At 41.9% G+C, this 20,668-nt stretch overlaps 1 protein-coding gene across 1 annotated transcript in view; it reads right to left on the bottom strand.

Annotated features, from left to right (window-relative positions):
• COBLL1 (cordon-bleu WH2 repeat protein like 1) overlaps window positions 1–20,668 on the bottom strand; it is a 154,459-nt gene that overhangs the window by 131,581 nt on the left and 2,210 nt on the right. The window lies entirely within an intron of this gene.

Below are 20,668 nucleotides of genomic sequence, written 5' to 3'. Positions count from 1 at the left end.
ACACAAGAAAAGGAGTTATTTATCAGCTCTGAAAAATAAACAGGTTAAGATATTTGGTCACTTTTCTTTGATCATAGAGTTGAGATGGAGCAACTAGGTCACACTGGAAAAAGGAGGGAGCTGTATGTCCTTGATAAGAATAATAGCAACTAAATATTCTATATACTGCATGACTCTAAGGAGCCTTGATCATTTCCTTATATGAAAATAAACACCAAATCCTTTGCTTTATACTGTAGTCCTCCAGCAATATATTCAACATCCTGTTTTTGTATTCCACAAGTTGTTTTTTCTTTTAATCAAAAATTGCTACACTTCCTTTTAATTATTAGGAATACAGCATCCTCCAATTTAACAAGCTTTTTTCTTATTGTATTTTTGCTTTTCCATTTAGATACATAATAAATATCTTAAAGACATACCAGGGCTCAATCTGGGATTTGAAGAGTTAAAATTAAGTTTCAACTTTTCTTTGAATTTATGTATTTACAAACTTCAGAGGAAAAAAGTAACAGCATCATTGTTTTAAAACAAATGCCTGGAAACCTTTACACTACAGGGGGTTGGGGTGGAAACGGAAGTATAGAAATACTGAGTTGGCATGAACCAATCAACCCAAGTATAATTCTTCTCCAAACCCATTAAATATATTCCCAGTGACTGATCCTGAACAACACCCTTAACTCTTGTATTTAATTTTCTGCATAGCATAGTAGTCAGTCAAATCTCCAAACATATAATCACAAATATTTTTTTTAAATGGGGAAAAACACTTTTCCCCCCAAAAAATAAGTATATTCTTTCACTCCACCCAGTTTTCATTTCTAATCCAGCAATTGTGCATGCATCTTGCCATGTTACTGAAGAATTACAACAGAAGTTTAGGGAAGAAAATAAGAGTGCAGAAAGTAATAGACAAAAAAAATCCCCTCCTAGGTTGTTCATAAAAATTGAAAAAGAAAAGTGCATTTCTGGGAAAATAAAAGCCCCCCCCCTTCCTGTTTTCAGATAGTTATTTAACATTTAAGTCTTTAAAACAAACACGTTCAAGAGTTTGAGAGGAAAAAATCCTCACTTTACTATTCTCTCAATGAAAAAAAAAAGGAGGAGTTTACATAAGCAACCAAACAGAGTTTTACCAAAAACCTGGGGACATTTTCATAAAATGGTTACTTAAGTAAAAAAAAAAAAAAATCCCAACTATCTCTTTTAATATAGGAAGTGCACTTAATTATTGAAAGTGTTAAGAAAAAAAAGTAATGTCATCTTACTCCTAAAATGACTTAACTACTTTAACTGCTGAATGACAGAATTCTCATCCCAGAATTTAAAGCTTTATCTAAAAAAGCTACTCTGTTCTGTCACACATCTGGAATGAGAATTGAAGGACACAGACACTGAGAATGCATCTACATCAAAATGCACCTGTTATTTAATGTGTTATTTCTAATCCTATGACATGAGACGTGCTTTGTGATCACAGTCATGAAATCTTCCGAACAGCAAGTATTATGTAGAAGTAGTCAAGGGATAGGCTAGTTTTGTGTATTTCAAATCTCTCTACTTTTCTTCTTACTAAAGATTTATCTTTCGGCTGATGTTATTCTTCCTTTTGTTCTTTGTGTGGGAATAAATAAAAGCAAAAGAATGTGTTAACTTAAAGTGCTTAAATGCAAAGCAGTTTTAAAATAAATTCTAGATTTTTCCAAAACATTGTCGCCAGGTACATCCCTAATCAAAGCAAAGGAAAATATTATTAGTATGTAGACCCCTTTGTTGCTATCTACTTCCTTTTCAGATTCTAGCATTAACAGCCTGCTTGAGTTCATAGGATCACAGGATCATAGGCAAGTAGGACCTGAAGGTATCTCACAGGGTCATCTAGTCTAGCCCCCCGCTCAAGGCAGAACCTTTCCTGACTAAATCACCCCAGCCAAGTGTCCATTTAACCTGCTCCTAAAAAACTTCTGAAGATGGAGATTCCACATTTTTTCTAGGTAGCCTGTTTCAATGCTTGACCACTGCCATAGTCTGAAAAACTCCTCCTAATCTCCAATCTAAAATTCTCTCTGCTGCAGTTTGAGGCCATTGTTCCTAGTCCTGCCCCCTACAACTAGTCCTCTGTAATTGCCCTTCAGGTATTTAAAGACTGGTATCAAATACCACTCTTCCCCCTCCCACCCATACACACACCTCAGGTCTTCTCTTCTCCAAGCTAAACCTAGTTCTTTCAGCCTTTCCTCATAAACCTTGTCTCCCACGCCCCTAATAATTTTTGTTGCTCTGCACTGGACTCCTTCCAGACTATCCACATCCTTCTCAAAGTGCAAGGCCCAAAACTGGGCACAGTACTCTCACCAATGCTGAACAGAATAAAAGAATCCCTTCCCTTGATTTGCAAATGACAACCCAGGCATCTTTTTTTGTAAAAAGAGCACTTTTCTTTTACAAAAACGTGCTCATATTCAGCTTACGGTCTGCTGTAATCTCCAAGTCCTTCCCTGCTGGACTGCAGCCTAGTCACTCGTTCCCAATCTGCAATTATGCCATCCTAAGTGCAGGACTTTGAACTTGTCCTTGTTACATCTCACCTGATTTATTGCAGATCATTTTTCTTGACCATTCTGGATCCTAGCTCTACTCTTGAGTATCTGAATTTCCAAGAAGCAGAATAAGAATATAAATTGTTTAAGTTACTGAGCAGAAACAAAGAGATATGAAAAGGTAAGTTTTCAAAACACTAACATGTACAAGACATGAAATAAGACTATTGTAGCCAATAGAAATAAAGATTTTCTTTAATTAAGCATTCTAGAGAATCTCACTTCTGCAATACTACTACTACGGTGAAGAATGTATTCTCTATTAACATGGAGATTTTGTTATGGAAGCTACATAATCTTAGATGACAAATAAACCAAGGGTGCACAAACCTCAGCCTAGAGGCCGGACCTGACCCCTAGCACTGTGTCATTCATTCCATAGGGGTCCCCCTGGATCTGTGGGGAGCCCTGTGGGATACAGCCCTGTGCGCACGGCAACACAGGGCCCCAGGAGCTGGATTCTAGCCAAGCAGGGGCAGCATGGGGGTTGATCCAGCCTACAGAGTAGCCCCACACCATTCAACTTTGAGCACCCCTGCTCTAAACACAGAACCATTTTGTTTGAGAGATGTAACAGGAAAAAAAAGTACATAAAATTGTTCTATGCTAAAAACTAAACCTCACAAACATGCATGCATACAGACCTGCAAGCACATTCTGTTTCGAGTCTTATGTTCATTAATCTACAATTAAACCGCTTCATAAAAAAGTTATGTTAACTCTTCACGTGTTAGTCTTAAACTAAGTTTCTATCAAAAAACAAAGACAACTACAAGTATTATATTGATCTTAATGCCCATCTTAAAAAAAATCCAAGTAATCAAAAATGATTATTTATTCTGCAACTGAAAACAAATTATTTATGAACACTAGGGCTGCGTGGGACTCCTCCCAGGGGTGTGGCCCCCAATCTGCCTGCCAGATGATAGGAGACTGCTGCTGCCACCTGGGGTCAGCACTGGGCACAGCCCACACCCAGCAACAGGAAAATTGGTACTGCCATTGGCCCCAGGTGGCAGCAACAGCATGCAGTCATCTGATGCAGATCCAGGGGATAGTGCCCCCTGGGAAGGCTGGGAGCTGTCCTCCCTGGTGGCTGCCCCCGGATCTGCACACCAGATGACAGGAGGCTGCTGCTGCTGGCTGGGAACAGCACTGAAGCCAAGCTCAGCTTTGAAATGCGAAACATTGAGTGCCCTTGCTTCGTTTCGAAGGCTTTTGTTTGTTTCAACTTCGCAATGCATCGAAACAGCTTCAAAATGAAAAGCCCAGTGAAATTAGGGCCGTCTGAAATGAACGCCACAATGAAAGTGTTACATATCTGGATTTATGCATGTTTTTAAACAGACTTTCTTCTAGTCTTTTCCTATCACTTACGGGGGCACTTGAGTAACCTAGTTAAAGTCAGAGCCCATACATACAAATTAAAAGTGGACTGCCTGAAAGGGCTACAGTTTAAACACACTAAACCACTTCCAAGTCAATTTCACAAAAAGTACTACCAGGGGGATTTGTGAAACAAGAAAAACCCAACCAAGAAAGAACACCCCCCCCCCCATCATGCACCCAATCTGTTTATAACAATCACATCAATATGAAAAGGAATGTTAAATATTTCTCTCCTTACAACATGAAGGGGGGGGGGGGTGAGCAGTTAACAAAACCAAATTAAAAACAAAAAAAGTTCTTGTATTGCAGTTAAACTCATCCTGATAAGGTAACGGTGTTCTCCACAAACCAGTGCTATATGTATCCTGCCGATCTAGGCAGAGCTGTGCCTATGTTCTACTTTGACAATTTCCTATGCTTCTGGGTTTCGCTGGTTGCCCTGTGAGGCCAGAAGGGAATTCTCCCCCCCTACCCAGTTGCTACATGTATCAGGGTTTTTGGTGTGGGGTTTTGTTAACACTTCCTCACAGGAACTGGGTTGCTGGGGATTTTGACCAGGGCATGCCAATGCTCTGGCTGGGACTTAAACCTGGATGTTCCTGGCTAGAGCCTCTCTGTTCAGGGTCAGACTAAATCACCATATTTGGGGTCAGGAAAGAATTTACCCCATGGTCAGATTGGTACAAGGGGGGGGGGGGTGTTGTCTTCCTCTGTAGTGGGGGCATGGCTCTCTACCTGGGATCTCTTGAGCATCTATTAACAACCTCCACAGCAGCAAGACCTTGTTCTCTATGGTCCTGCTTATCTGTGGCAGGTTAGGGTGTTAGGTCTTGGGTTCTGTGTCAGTGCTGATTGTGTAGTTCTGCTAAGAAGGCAGACTATGGATTTGTATAGGATGATTTAGATAGGGATGATCCCTTCCAGACCTACTTCTCTGCAATTCTATGATCTTACAAACAAGATTTGAAGTAAGACTTTTATTAAGAAATAATATTTGGTACAATGATGTGCAGTATAGGAGACAAATCATTTATCCATATTTACAGAATATGCAAAGTCTATGAAGAATCTGTCTTACTGCCACGAGGTCAGCACTTACACACTTTGCAGACAGGTGAAAAGAGCAAGTTCCAGTAATCAAATCACAGTGCTAAGCCAGGACTGCAGAGCCATTGCCAATTAGTTCTTATTACTGTTTTAAGGATGTCTACTTTCCCCACAAAGTCGGAAGCAGGATATTTTACATCACTGATGAAGTAAAACTTTGTCCAAATATAAACAATAGATAATGCCAACCGTTTTCCCAAACCTCAAGTAGACCAAAAGCTAAATAAATAAATAAATAAATAAATAAATAAATAAATAAAAATCTTGTCCCACTTTCTGATCTTATCCTCCTCCTCAAAAAAAAACAAAAAAAAAACCTATAGTTCCTCTCCACACTCCCACCAGTGAAAATGCATAGGCAAACAGTACCTTGTATGCATGATTTATGTGATCATAAATGCTGTTACCATTTCATGATTTATGAACACATACCACTCATATGCAGTCACCTTTTAGAAACAGACCAAGTTTTAGCTTTATATATTAACCATGCCACTTGTTCAAAGCTGTTATCAGAAGGTAAAAAAAACAAAAACACAACTCAGAAAATATTAATTTACCAAACAAAAAAAGCTGCACATGCCACCCCAATCTTGAACTGGCCTAACCACATGCACCAGATGCAGTGGTGGAGTTACCCCATGCACTGGCCTCACCACATGCCAACACAGTCTAGCATACAGGGCCACATCATCACTACACTGGAAATTTGGCATCAGAGAAGCCAAAATTAATGCTATCACTGTTGCCCTGCCAACAAAATTTCTAGATCTGTATAGAGACCCACAGGCCAGATTACATGGCTTCACAGGCCAGATCTGGCCTACCAGCTAGAGGCCGAGCACCTTTGTCCTAAATGATCTTTCAAAATTTGTGCCAAAAATGGCCTCTATACAGACTAAATGTTTACCCCACCCTTCCCGCATAATTTGCCCTGGTCAGGTCTTTCCAGGCTGGAAGTGTGAGGTTCATAGTAATTTTCCAGCATTTTTGTGACACCATATAGATACCCAAGCATTCTACACTAAAATTGAAAAAGAGGGGTGGCAGGAGAAGCACAGGAAGGCAGTGGATAATTATATGAAAGTTCTGATAGTGATTTCTATTTAAGGATATAAATTTTGTAAGGAATATTAAAGCTCAAGCTTCACGTTTAAAAATAATCATTGGATATGGACATACATACTTTTTAGCTACTTTAAAAAGGGAAGGGGGAGCTCTGCTGCAGTGCACAGCAACGATTACAATCTAACTCGGTGGCTCTCACCCTTTTTAGCCTTAAGGTGCCTACTCCTCCATAATTTTTTGGTATGTTGCAGCACCCCAGCTGAGAACCAGAGCTGGAATGCCCTCCCCTGACACCAGTTACAGAGGGGGCAGGAATTTACCCTAACATGCCCTGCTTTTTTCACCCCTCCCCATCCCTAGTCTGTACCCTCACTCTTGTCGAAGCGCAGCCCCAGCACCAGGGCTGCTCCCCAGCAATTCACATGCTGGCCACCAGAGCCACATACACCCACAGGCCCTCCTGTTGGCCCCACAAGCATGAGAAGAATGTGTAGGGGGATAAATCAGCCTGGAAAAGTGCAATCCCACAACTCTTGCCCTAACCTCCCCACTCTCTGCCCCCCACCCCCAACCCATGCATGCAGCAAAATTCACTCCTGGCACCATGGGGGCTGCCAAAGGAGGCAGGGACCAGCTGTGGGTACTGCTCATCTGTGAGATGTGGGAGCCTGGCAGAAGGAGCAATGATTGTGGCAGAGGGTGGGTGTTGAGATCTTCCAAGGATGCTACATGGCACCACAGGGCCCTGTAGCATCTGGCTGAGAACCACTCATCTGTTACATCTGCATGATCATACAGTGATACCAGTTAGCTAAATTACTCTAACTTTAACCACAGATAAAACAGAGTTAAAGCTGATGTGGCATTAGCTAGACTTGGATTACTATAGTCATTCGGCCACAACAGTTGAATTACACAGCTTTCTTTTGATATGGTTACAGCTGTTATTTACTGTCATGTATTAAAGGGAGACCTGATTTGGCAGTGGAAGAACTGCCATTTCCTTACACCTTCCCCAGAAGCACCTGGTGCTGACCACTGTTAGAGACAAGATGCTGAATTAGATGGGCAATATGGTACAATGCCCATACAGGAGCGCAGAGGCTGCTCTGACATGCTGCAATTAGAGCACATCAGAGCAGACTTGATTAAATCGAGCCTCCTGGGGCATGGTAATTATCGTCCTCCAGCCAGCCTTCACATCACATGTATCAGCATCCCTGTGCTTCAAAATGGCAGCAGAGGCACTCCAACTAAAGTTCATCTAATGAGTTTTAATTCAAGTGCTCCCATCACCGTTTTGAAGCACAGGGACACTGATACACAAGATCGTGTGGCACTTTAATTCCAGCGCTCCAATTAAGTGCTCCCCACCCCAGGGAGTGGGGGCACCAGAGAAGCAATCCCCACAGTCCCCCCACGGCCAATTGTACTGACCCGGGGGGGGGGGGGGGGGGAGACCCCCCCCCCCCCCCCCGCTCATGGGCGGCGCGGGGGGGGGGGGGGGGGAGAGAAAGAGGGAGAAGAAGAAGGGGGATTCCCCCATGGCCAATCGTGCTGACCCAGAAGTGCCAGTGGTTGGCATGGGGGGCCCCCCCTCAATGGGATTGCTTCTCCTGGTGCCCCCATGCCCCAGCCAGAGCTCTCAGGGGTGGGGCACCAACACTCTCACCTGCCCATGCCACCCATCACCTAAGTGGGGAGCATGGCCTGACAGGGGGTGTACGTATACCCCTTATACACACACCCCTCCCCCTGTGCACCCCCTACGTGTCACCACTACCACATAGACATTGTTTTTTTCAGAATCACTGCTCTCCCAGGAGAAGCCATGAGCATGCAGATGTTCAGGATTTTTCCTCCCAAAGCAAAAAGGTCTGAGAACAACCAATCACTCCTGGGTGTGATTGGTTGTTCTCAGACCTTTTTCTCCTGAAAAAGTGAATGTATGTACAAGTTTTCTTTTGAGAGAAGCCAGTCCGCCAGCACCCCAGGATGCCTTGTGTCTCCCTCCCTTTGTCCCAGGTGGAGAGGGGGATAGTGTTGCTCCAGCTGGATTCTTCTGCTCCAAAGCAGAAAGCAAAGCATACCTCCCTGGAAATCCCACTTTGTGCTGCAGGGAGACACAGCCTGCAAGGAAGTCTGGGTCAGCCAATCAGGGTTGTCCTGTGAACTGCTGCAATCTCTCTCAGCGAGACTGAAAAGAAGTCCACAGTACATGCCGAGATATGTGCACAAGGGCTCCCTGGCTGCGCAACACGAACACTGCAAGCTCTCTGCTCTTCAGGGGCTCAGTTTTGAATGTCTATTCAGGCATCTCCAAGTAAGTTCCTCCCCACCCCACCAAGAGAACAAATGTGGGAAAATTCTCCCAGGTCATTTAAACGTGGGTACACAGCCCATGGTGCCACATCTGTCTTCATACAATGACTATTATGCCTTAGTCAGAACAAACAGCAACTGCTCTGGCTGAGTTGACAGTTTAAGGAAGGGCAGATTTCTAGCCTTAAGCTTCTAATATGTATTATTTTAACTATTTTTATGTGTGAATTATTTTCGAAGGTTCTTTTAAACCTATGCCATCGATTTTAATAGCGTGTGTCTTGCGACATGTCTTGCAATATTTACATACTTTCCCTAGGAACTACCTTAGAGGGCTCCAACTCAGAATCCAATATATTTCAGCTTTACTGAAAGGACTCCTTTCACTCACCCAAGCATCTGTTAGAATTTTGGCCAGAAGCTTAAACAGAAGCTTAACTGTGAAGAAGAGTCTAGCTCGCAAGTAGACTTTGCTAAGAAGGCAGCACAAAATATTCAAGTACTTTTTTCTATTTAGTCGCTCTCAACAAGAACAAGTCCATTGTCTAGGAACTGACTGAACAAAATGGCAGGATCTTCAGAGGATGTGGACACTTATCTTGCCTTGATTGACAGGTATTCCATTGCCAAGGAAGACCACCATAACTAATTTGGAAATCTTCCCTGCAAGTTAAAGGCTATGTACAGACATCTGGGCAGATTGCGGAATGCGGGGAGGAGCTGGGTAGAGCTAAAATAGCCCAGTGCCGGGGGGTGGGTAGGGAAAGCACAGCCCTGGGCTGGGACCAGTGGCTGTTCTTTCCCAGCCCCAGGGCTATACTGGGAACTGCACAGAAGTTCAGTTATGTCAGTGTTGCTGGACCCGATTTAAATTAGACTGCTTTCAAGGTACAGTGAACACAGATCAGGTTCACCATTTTAGACCAATCTAACTGTCCTGAAGTTCTGTACAGTTCAAACTTAGACTGATCTAGCTAAGGATCTAAGTGTTGAAGTATGCACCTAGGCAAACTAAGTTAGATCAGATGGTCATTTTAAATATGATTTAACCTACCCAAACATCTGTTTGAACCCCAAGAGTCACATTTAAACAATTTTTTTTAATTAGTTTATCAATACATCCCTTCACTCCAAAAGCAGGTTATGCAGAAAGTAAATTTTTTGTCAACATGAAAATTTGTAAGATGTATAGTAACATCATGCTATCTAGAACATAGGTGATTTGTAGGGGGAGCATGTGCCCCCCCCACCCCAAGATTGGCCCTCGCCAGCTGGGGAGTGGGGGCACCAAGTGAAATGCCAGCCGGTACCCTCCCTCCCTGATATTGGCCCCTGCCAGCACTTCCAGTTTTGCCAACAGTGCTGCGATCAGCTACTGGGGACCCTCCCACCCCCACCCCGATCAACCGCTGGTGCCCCGCCAGACTCTGGAGGCACCAGTCGCCCATGATTGAGACCAATTAACATGAACAGATGTTTGGGACTAAACATAACTGCTTTATAGAATAACAAAAGGAATATATAGTGTCCCAAGCAAAACAGATAACTATTATTGTAGCATTTCCCAGATGAAAGAAATAATTTATTGCATCAGCATTCATATTTTACTGTATTCATCCTTAGATTATTAAAAATAAAATATGTAGTGCGACTTCCAGCTACTTCAAACTATGAATAAAATCCAGACCTCAGTAACGATCCTTTGCAGGTGGTACATATAAACAAGCCCTAAGGAAAAAAAAAAAAAAACACCTCATTCACTTAGTCTTGCAATAAACAAGTAATCTTATGAGTAAAGTGAGTAGAGCAACACTTTGGGAGGAAAGCAGCTTTACAGATGTGACAGCACAACTGTTCTTTCACCTTAGTATTCAGCTAACTATTTCAGCCCCTGTCCACAGGTTGTCCAAAAGAGTAATATATAAAATATTAGGTTTTACTATAGCGCATGAAGAAACTTCAGCATTTCCATCATCATCTTTATTTCCAAAAAAGTACAATTGTGCCATTAAAAAAAAAAATTTAAGTATATATTTTTTTTTGGTCAGTCTCAACAAATTAGTTTGCACATTTTTTTTTTCCATAAAGAAAGAAAAAAAATCCAATATTTAAACTGAATGGTTGGTTCTCTAGCACTTAGAAGCTGGAGGGCTTGGAACTGTTTGCTTGGTAAGTAGAAGCAGGAAGGAAAAAGAAAAAAAAGTGTGAGCAGTACCTAAAAATAAATAAATAAATAGGACAACCTTACAAGGCAGATAAGATAAGGTGGTGCTTGTTTGGGTATATTCATTTTAATAAAGTAATCATTAAATATTTTTGAAGCCTTCAGTTAAGTCAGTCACTACACACGCCCCCTGCACCCTCTTTTACTTCATTTAAGATTATGGACAAGAACAGGGAGAATATTTCAGGATGAGAGCTGGAAAAATCATGTGAAAAAATGCTTGGGAAGTGAGGAATGGCAACTGGGAAATAGTCACAGGAGGCTGCTTAGAAACAGACTAGAAGCTTTCCAGAAAACGTTAAAGAATCTCACACGATTATTTTAGACAAGCAGTAAGAATAACCTTCCAAGGTTCTCTCATCACTAGTGATAATTATCTTTAAAGGAGTAGCCTCTAAAGAAGTAAACTTTATTTATAAATAGCAGAACATGAATAATAGGAAGTTTTCCAGGTCTTTTAAATATGGATTTGGCTTTTGTGTATAAAATTAATGAATGCCAGACTATGCCACCTACACTTTTAATGGCCTGCTTTCAACAAGCTGAAAAGGTGCACCGCCACTTACATTACAGTAGAATAATTAATTCATTTGCAATTATTTGTCCGATGACTATCAAAAAAGATATTCATTATTTCTGATATTTACATACATCAGAAATAAGAATCTCCCTCATTTAGAAACAAGAGAAACATTAAGGTGTTGGAAGAAATAAAAATATATTAGCCACCTTCTCCCCTGGCCCATTTTTAATCTAAGTATAGTAACCTTCTTCAATAACCGGTCATGGAGACATTCAATTCAATAAACCAAGTTCTGGGGAGAAGCAATATTCCATTTGGAGTACAAGCAAGATATTTAAAGAACTATTACAGCAAAGGACACAAGTGAAGCTCCGACTGGCTTGGCCAAAAAAGAAAAATACTGTTTTAGAACTGCAGATATATTTCCCCTGACTTCATCCTACCTCAGGTCCAATTTTATGACATTTCATGTATAGACAGATGTCACGGGCGGGGTCCTACAGGAGGGCCGTGATCTCCTCAAAACCCCCTCCCCGTGCCAAGTTGGCCAAAGGGCACCCTCAGATTCTCACCCGCCACGTCTTTGATGTTCCGGTGTATTAGGGAGGCTGCCTCACGTCTCCTTGGACACGGTTACTTCTGGCCCCATGAACTCCCGGACTCTTCGTGGGTCTTACTCTACGATGGGTGCTTCGGGACACCCTAGCCTTAAGGGCCCACCCCTTATCCCCCGCCCCAGGCCTCGCAGGTGGAATAGACGTTGGTCTGTCAGGTCTACACTCGCCCTCTCTCGGGGCCCTCTCTGTAGCACTGCCCTCTCTCAGGGCTCCTCTGCAGTGCCAACCTCTCTCTAGGGCCTTCTTAAGTGTTGCCCCCTTCTCTAGGGCCTTCTCAGTACTGCTGCCCCCTTCTGGGGCTCTCTGTGCCCACACTGGGTCTTCTCAGTAATACTGCCCCTTTCCTGGGGCTCTCCGTGCCCACACTGGGCCTTCTCTGGAATGCCACCCCTCTCCTGGGGCTCTCCGTGCCCACACTGGGCCTTCTCGGTCAAGCCGCCCCCTCTCAGGGCTCTCCTATAATGCCACCCCCTCTCGGGGCTCGCCAGTCAGTCAGCTGTCCCCTTCTCTGGGGCTCACCGCGCCCGCTCTGGGGCTTCTCAACTGCCCCTCTCTGGGGCTGGGGTCTATGCACCCCATACACAGTGCCCTTACTGGCGCTGGGGTCCCGACGCTGCTGTGGGTTCCCTATGAGGCCTCCTCCAACCCCTAATAGCCTCACCCAAACCACCGGTGTAACAAACAGCAACACAAGCTCGAGCCTCCTGGCTATAACTTAAACATAAGCCACCTGGCTATAACAACATTGCTCAAGCATCTTAGAGCTCCATAAGCTGTACCTGCAGTCAGGCTTCTTCCCGCATCCTGGCTTAGGGAGCTCCTGCCTCTCTGGCTGCTGACAGGGAACTGCCTCTGGCCTCCTGCCTGTGATTTATATAGGAGCCAGGCCCTGCCCCTTTCAGTCAGCTGATATCCTGGTTGCCCTGGCAACCCACAGCTGGGCTCCTTATTCCCTGCTAGGGCTCTTTCCCCAGCAGTTTCCCCTCTTTAGGAGCAGGGCACCTAAGTGCCCTGTGACAGCATACATTAGGTAACCAAGTCAATAAAAGGAACTTCTTGACAAATGCATGCCAATGTCTTGCTATCTGTTGACTAGCAACTTCATTGACAGGCACTGCCTGCCTCTTTCCAGGGGTAGAAGAGCCAAAGATGCCCTCCACTCCACACCATTAAAGCAGAGGAGCACACAAAGAAAATGAAATAAGTGTTAATATGGGTGAACCATGGGCACAAAATATGTTAATAGGCCACAAAGAAAAAGGGATGCAGAACGAACTAATGTCAAAGGGTGTGAACTGCAGGTGGAAGACCTGCCTTACAAATCAGAACTGGACAATGGAGGAAATAAAATTTGAGAATGGGAGGAATGAGGCGTCCTGAAGCACGCAGGTATATTGTAGCAGACTTAGGAAGAATTTTTTAAACTGTCTCTCTCATATTATATATATGAGGGTCTTCCAGGAAAGACAGCAGGGAGACTGAACTAATTTTTTTTTTCCAGAAGTCAGCCTAATAACAGGAATCCCACCAAAGGCAGCAGACACATTAAAAGCAGTTTTTACTCAAATACTGTTAAGAGAGACAACATGAAGGATGGAATCAGTGAGCTCATATAACAGTGTAGGTGGAGAGAGTTAACAAAAAAAAAAACAAAAAAAAACAAAAAAAAAACCACACACCACACCACAGGAGAGGAGAGAAGTGAAAAACTATCAAAGTTATTAGCAGAGAATATGGAAAAGAAAAGAAGAGACAGGGAAGAAGGTGAAGAATGTTCAAGTAGTGGACAGAAAGTGGGAATCCAAGGCCTGTCTTCAAGACAGAACTACATTTGATGAATAAGGGTCAAGAAAGAAGAAAGTCAAATTAACAGAGCAGTCAAACTGCTATAGCAGAGAATCACTGTTACAGCATGCACTTAAATTAATCCTTGGAATTTCTGAAATCCTCTTATATAGATTCAGAAGTGTCACCTCTAACACCTACCTGCTATGCCATGGATAATAACCTTCTTTTTTCACATCTTCCTCACTGTGCGAATCAACAGACAGATTACTTGGTTGGTGCACACAGCTGCTAACACACACACACACACACACACACACACACTCTACTAAGGACAGAACCTGTTATGTTTTTCCCCAGCAGTTACCTTGTTTATTTGTCTTACCTCTTTGTTAACATAGTTTGGCTCTTCAGTTGTGTTCGATCCAGGCTAGAAATGTTACCCCATCTATCAATAGAATCATGTGTGAGAGCCACTTTTCTACCTGCACTTAAACCTATTATGCTAATAAAATGATTAGGACAAGGACTTAGGATTTTATGAGTTTTTACAGAGCCAAGTACACCAATATGGTTTAAAAAAAAAAAAAAAAAGAATGTGCCGTCATTACCAAATACCCAACTGTCAATGCATTTCCTTCTCTTTGATTTAAAATAAAGGAGTTCAGACACCTAGTTAATGTAATGATTAAAAAAAAAAAAAAAAAGTGATTACTCAAAGATAAAACTTTTCTGTTTACCCAAACTAATATTGTATGTGCAGCAGCAGTTCAAGTTTGCTTTCACTACTCTGCTGTTGCACCGCCATCCTGACCTAGGACTTAGGAGTAATGCTAGCAGAAGTGAGAAAGTATGTTATTCTTTATGCCCATTTAAACCTTGGGTTTGTGAATAAGTTACTCAGCAAGTGAAGATGGACATTAATGTAATCAAAACTGAGCCAAAGGCTTATTTTATAAAATCGCCACAGAACAACACAGTAGTAATAATTGTCAGCGATTAAAGCCTGGCTTAAACTCTGCCAATGGTAAACCTAAACTGAAATTGCCTGTATCCAATTTGGACTTATTAACAACCTATATCCCATTTTAACTTTCTATGGTTTTTCCATTGTCTCAGTCTATAGGATATCTAAGGTTCAAGTTTCTACTAACCATCAGAGCAGAAGCTTCAGAAATTAGTGGTTTGAGAGCAATAATGTGTTTTTAACATTGATCTGGAAGAACCAGATCTAGGAATGACACTACTGCTATACATCACCTCAACAATGTGTGTCATCTTTCTTCCTAGAACCCAACACTGGATGGGAATCAGTTTCTGTAACGCTTTAGTCAGGATTGCAGTGATAGTATCATACACTAGACACTGCCCTGGAGGTGGGCAGGGAGGGGAGGCACAGACTGTGGTAACAAAGTACTGGTTATTTTAAGTGTCAGAAGTGGCCAGACATTTGGATCTCCCCTCAGCATACACTCTGCCACCTCTTTAAAATGTTAAGAACACACACGCACCTTATAACCTTCAGTGATAAAATGTATCACACATTACAAAAGAAAGAAAGTTGAGTAAGGTTACCATATGTCTAGGTTTTCCCAGACGTGTCCTCTTTTTTGGCTCCATGTCCTCGTGTCCAGGTGGATTTTTAAAATGCAAGCAAATGTCTGGGTTTTTGCCTTGCCTCTGCTTTCCTGGGCTGACTGCTTGGGGCTGGGAGCAGTGGGCAAGGTGATTGACTGTTAGGAGTCACATGCTCTCTGCATGGGCCCCGGCAATCTGCTTCTAGGTAAAGAGACAGTGTGTGCAAGCATGCATGCGAGAGCAGCTTGGGCCGCAGGTCAGGAGTATGGGGCATCGGCAGGGCAGGAAGCTATGGGTCAGGAGCTGCTTGAGCAGCAGCGCTGGTGGGGTTAGGGATCTGCGGGCTGGAAGGGAGGGGCACCAGCAGCATTGGGGGGGCAGGAGGCTACAGGTCAGGAGTGGGGGGGCAGGGACTTAGGAGTGAGGAACAAAGGCAGGATACAGGTAGGTCATTGCCCCCCCCCTCCCCCCAATCACATTGTTATTCCAAATAAGGCCTTCTTATCCTGTTCCATTAGTGTAAATTAATAATAAAGTGTTCAGTATTCCAAAGGTTGTTTGGGGTTTGTTTTTTAAAAAAAACAAAAAAACAAAAAAAAACACACACAACTCAAGAAGTGCAATTCAGAAATATAAAAAGGAAATTAGATTGTCCTGTAAAAAATAATTACATCTTAATTGAAAGTTAATAGACTCATGAACAAATCTGGCTGTAACACAGGGCAAAAATATATTACTCTATGAGAAAGACACAGAGAAAGAATAGGAACCGTATAATCAATGGCATTTGAGAGAATTTAAGATCATGACTTTCCCTGCTCTAGCACAGAGTTAGCATTGTTTATACTGCTCTGGGGGCTGCTCAAAGATTAAAAAAAAAAAAAAAAAAAAAAAAAAAGAGATGACTAAGCCACATTTTCCAAACCAAGTAATTGAATTTCCAGAGCAGAGGTGGAAACCAACAGTCTTCTTCACATATTTCCCTAAATATTTAATACATTTATGAAAAAAATATAACCATCTTCTTTGCAAATCCTTAGTAAGTTTTTAAGGATTAAGAACTTTGGTACAGCAAGTGCACACTTAAAGTGAAGATTTATCGCTTAAAAAAGTTAAAAGTGTGGGGCTCACCCAGTGAAAGAAAAGAGCAAACTCCTATATTGCCAAACAGATAACATTATATATGCGTGCGTGCACGCACACACACACACACACCCCCCACAAGGCAACATTTTTCTAGACACATTAGGATCTATCCTTAAACCTGAAAGAGCTCTTCCATTGTTTCCAACGAAAGAAATATATAGTATAAACTATACCATGTTTTTACATAAACACCTACTTACATGCTTTGGAATGGATAATGTTCTAGCAAGTGAAAAACAACCAAATGCATTTCAATTAAATAAGGTTCTAACTGTACCATTCCTCTTCCCATACAAAGAAAAAATAGTTTGAGAGAAAAAAAAAATGCAGTCATCCGCATTAGAAACATGCCAATAACACCACATATTTTACTAAAGTAAAATCTATTTGCTACAAGAATTTTCTAATCTACTTTCCATACAAAAGATTAAAACTTCAAAACTGTACAGTTTTGGTTGGGATTTAACTGGAACTGTCATAGCTTTTGACTCTCCAGGGGACAGGTCAAAGCAATATTTTTCTTGAAGGCTCTGTTGTTGCCTGCTGCACAATCAGAGATTTTCCTCTTCATTGTCCTAACAGTGGACACAGCTATAGAAGTCTAAAGAACCCATGCAACAACTGGGTTCCTCTATATCCCCCAACACCTGGAGGTCAACTGCTAGGACCCCCATTAGATTTCATTACAGTACTAACCTCAAATATGTACGGCAAAGAAGAATTCGAGCCAAGAACCCAGGCAACAAGGAGTTCAAGTGAACATAAAATTAGAATGCCAGGTCTGTGGCTAGAGAAGCGGGTAAAAATAGGGCAGGAGGGAACATAAACTGAAATCAGATGTTTTTAGTTTAAAGGTATAAATGTTATTGCTCATTCCTCATGATTCTCTACCTAAAGTTTATTTTGTTTTGTTTTTTTGTGAGGGAGGTTCTGCCATCTTTTTCTATTTCTTGGTGCCTCCTAACCCCTTGATTTCTACATGCTATGTCCATTACAGTAATGGCAGCTTACATACGGTTGCAGACAGACAAGAACAATTAGCCCTTACTAGCATATAATAACTTTTTTTTTTTTTAAAAAAAAAAGGTCTATCCAACCCAGAAGTAGACCAGCTTCAACATTTAACTTCATAGAAGAATGCCTCTGATCCCCTCTGGACACTTAAACTGTATCTGACCAAGTCTTATTGTTTCCACCCGGCACATAAATAAAAGTTACTCAGGAGTTACAATGGTTCTTATATTTCTGCCAGCCAAACTGTTGTCTTGGGTGCACTTTTACATACAAATCACTGGGACGATAATATGCTCTGTGATCACTTTTCTAGAACAATCAAACACTAATACGAAACTGAAGTGAGTCAATATTGCAGAGAGTTTGTAATTGTTTTAATGGAAGCCTGAAGTTCTGAAATACTTTTTCTTTCATATGTCTTTGACACTGGTGTTTGACCCTTATTTTTCCTTCTGACAAGATACCATCCCTCTTGGACAAAGTTTTTTGGAGGGGTGGGGGGAGGGAACACTGTCTGCTTTCCTTTGTTTATCTATTACCCTCCCACACATTTTTTCACCCTAGTATCCACATTCCCCAACCTCTAAAGTTCCCTTGATCTCATTCCCACAGCAACACCCTCTGATAGTGAAGGGCTGTATCATCACCACAGTACTTTACAAAAAAGCCACAACAACCACCACCACCACCAGCTACAATTCCCAACTTGAAAAGTGTTATTGAGAGTTAAACCAACTCTCAAATGTAGGAAGATGAAAACACTGCACTAGTGTCAAACAATCGTTATATCAGTTTAGTTTAAGTAGCTGCAGTACGAAGTGCCAGTAAGTAGCAGTTTTTGGATGGCTGCCACGTAACTCAATAGCCTGTATGACAGTTATACATTAGAACTATTTAATATTAAGTGGCTCTTTATTGATACAAGTATGCAAAAGGCCCTATGGGCATCTTTACCCATACTCAGGGGGTGCTTTAATTAGAGCAACTCTCTGGAGCTGCTCTAATTTAATGTATTCAGCATCCAGCGTTTCAAAATGGTGGCAGAGGTGTTTTAACCAAAGCTCATTTGACAAGATTTAGTTAAAGTGCCCGTCCCATCATTATGAAGTATGGGCACTCTGAATACATAAGATGCTGAGGCTGGCATGGTCCAGCAGGCTCAATTACAGCACATCGGAGCAGACGTCCCTTATGTCTACACGTACCCCATCATTCCATAATGATCTTTTAGTTTGTTAGTCTATTATCTACACTCCTTAATTGTTGCATGATTTATCTTGTGTTCTAGGATTAAATTGCTTGTTAGAACACCACCAGAATAGAGTTTAATTTCATGAAAACCTTAGGTCAGTATTTGGCAACAATTCAGAGACTTCAATGAGTGACTACCTTTATTCAGGAGAGGCAGTTCCATTTCTGGGTATGGGCATCCAAGTCTGAATGTAGCTATATTGACAACAGCATGTCAGCCAAATTTATGATTCTAGCTAAATTAGTATTATAAACACAATGGTCTTACTCTTTTCCTTCATTGTCTACATCTGTATGGATTAAAATTCTGCAGTTCTGTAGAAGTTTTGCTTTAAAAATCCTTACTAAAAACAAACAAAAAACACCTAACAGAACTGCAGACAAGGGGATTTAAAAAAAAAAAGCAAAGAAACAAAAAACCCCACAAAACCAAAAACCTAACACCATAAGACCTGTACCCACAAACAAACACTGCTCCCCCTCCCCTGCTGTCTTTGCTGCTGTGGCCCCATGCCTCCCAAATGTAGTAACTGGGCATCAGGGCATGACAGAAGCAGCCCTGCACTGTTCAGGCACAGAAACCAGGTACAAGGACAAGGCAAGGGCAGCAGGGGGCTTTGAGACCCTGGGACAGGTAAGACCTTCCTCCCCACCCTACTTGCTCTTCAGTACTTGGCACATTCTCCACCCACTCCTTCCCCAGGAAAGTTTTATCCAGGGTGCTAAATTTGATAGTTATACATCTGGTCCCTCACACCAATTTATTTTTTAAAGTTAAAAAATGATGTTATATACAGAGTTAGTGGTATTAGTAAATCAACATGTATTCTGATCTGTCAAAACGGGGGAAGGGGAAATAAAGAATCAGATTACATCTTCCTGCCTTCCAAAAGTCATCAGCATACACACTTACATCACCATAAATTGTGTCAGGGTACAGAGCCATTAGTTAATGACATCTTAGTTGCCCACTTAAGTTAGTTTACTTCAAGGTAAGAATACTGGTGCAGCTCACAAGAGTGAAAGAATTTCTTTCTGAACCTGTAAAACCCCATGATAACTTTGTCTGTCTTGAAAGCAATCCCAGTTTAAGAGAAAATAGTAAAATTTACTCCCGATTCCCCCCCCCCCCCCACTATAAAAAACCATGTTCAACTACAGTAGTTTCTATGAGATGATTAATTTTTCCTCGGGTAAACATTAGGCTGCATGCAAACATTCTTCCTTTGAGAAAAAGAACTTGGGAAACTTCTCCAAAAGCCTGTCTCAGTGCAACAGATGGTAAAAATTCCACAGAACAAAGTCATGTAAATGCATCACTATAGTGATCTACAGTGGACTACCGACCATAACATCAGGCCCAAGCCATGTGTATTTTTCCACCCCAAGTAAAAATTAGCTCTCAAAGCAAACACCACAACCCAAAAGACGCCCACCCATGATTCAACTAAGTGTTTCTAAAAGTGTACTACTAAATTTTAGGGTTGTTGGTCTAAGGATATAGGCAGACAAGGTTCTTTGAGCAAGTGTGATCTCTTATTAGCCCACCTAAATAGTTGAAAAAAAAAATTGTTCTTTGCAAGCTTTGGGGCACAAACACTGTTCTAAGCATAAGGAGAGTTTGCTGGTGTGTTCTGATTCCCTCTGATCCTCACTGCTATGTATTTGCATTTTCACAGACCTGCATTTTGCATATTGACTTCTATTCTACCCAGGTGAGCACACATTACACCAGTAAACTTTCCCTATGCCTGAAGAAGGGCGTTTGTGCCCGGAAGCTTGCAAAGAACAATTTTTCCAACTATTTAGTTGGTCTAATAAAAGTTCTCATCTAATCAAAGAACCTTGTCTGCCTACTACTAAACTTGACATTTAGCATCTCTTTTGCACAGTGGTGCTCAGTCTTTTAAAGTGGCAGGTCATGTGCTTGCAACCTGGCTGCACTACAACCCCATTTTGGTGGGAGTGGAAAGAAAGTTGACTGCCAATGTCAGCAGAAGAGAAGAGAGAGAGCTTACCTGAGATAAACAACACTTCACCG

The sequence above is a fragment of the Alligator sinensis genome, unplaced genomic scaffold (assembly GCF_000455745.1).
Source record: "Alligator sinensis unplaced genomic scaffold, ASM45574v1 scaffold738_1, whole genome shotgun sequence".
Taxonomy (NCBI): Eukaryota; Metazoa; Chordata; order Crocodylia; family Alligatoridae; genus Alligator; species Alligator sinensis.
This window is presented reverse-complemented; position numbering and strand designations above follow the sequence as displayed.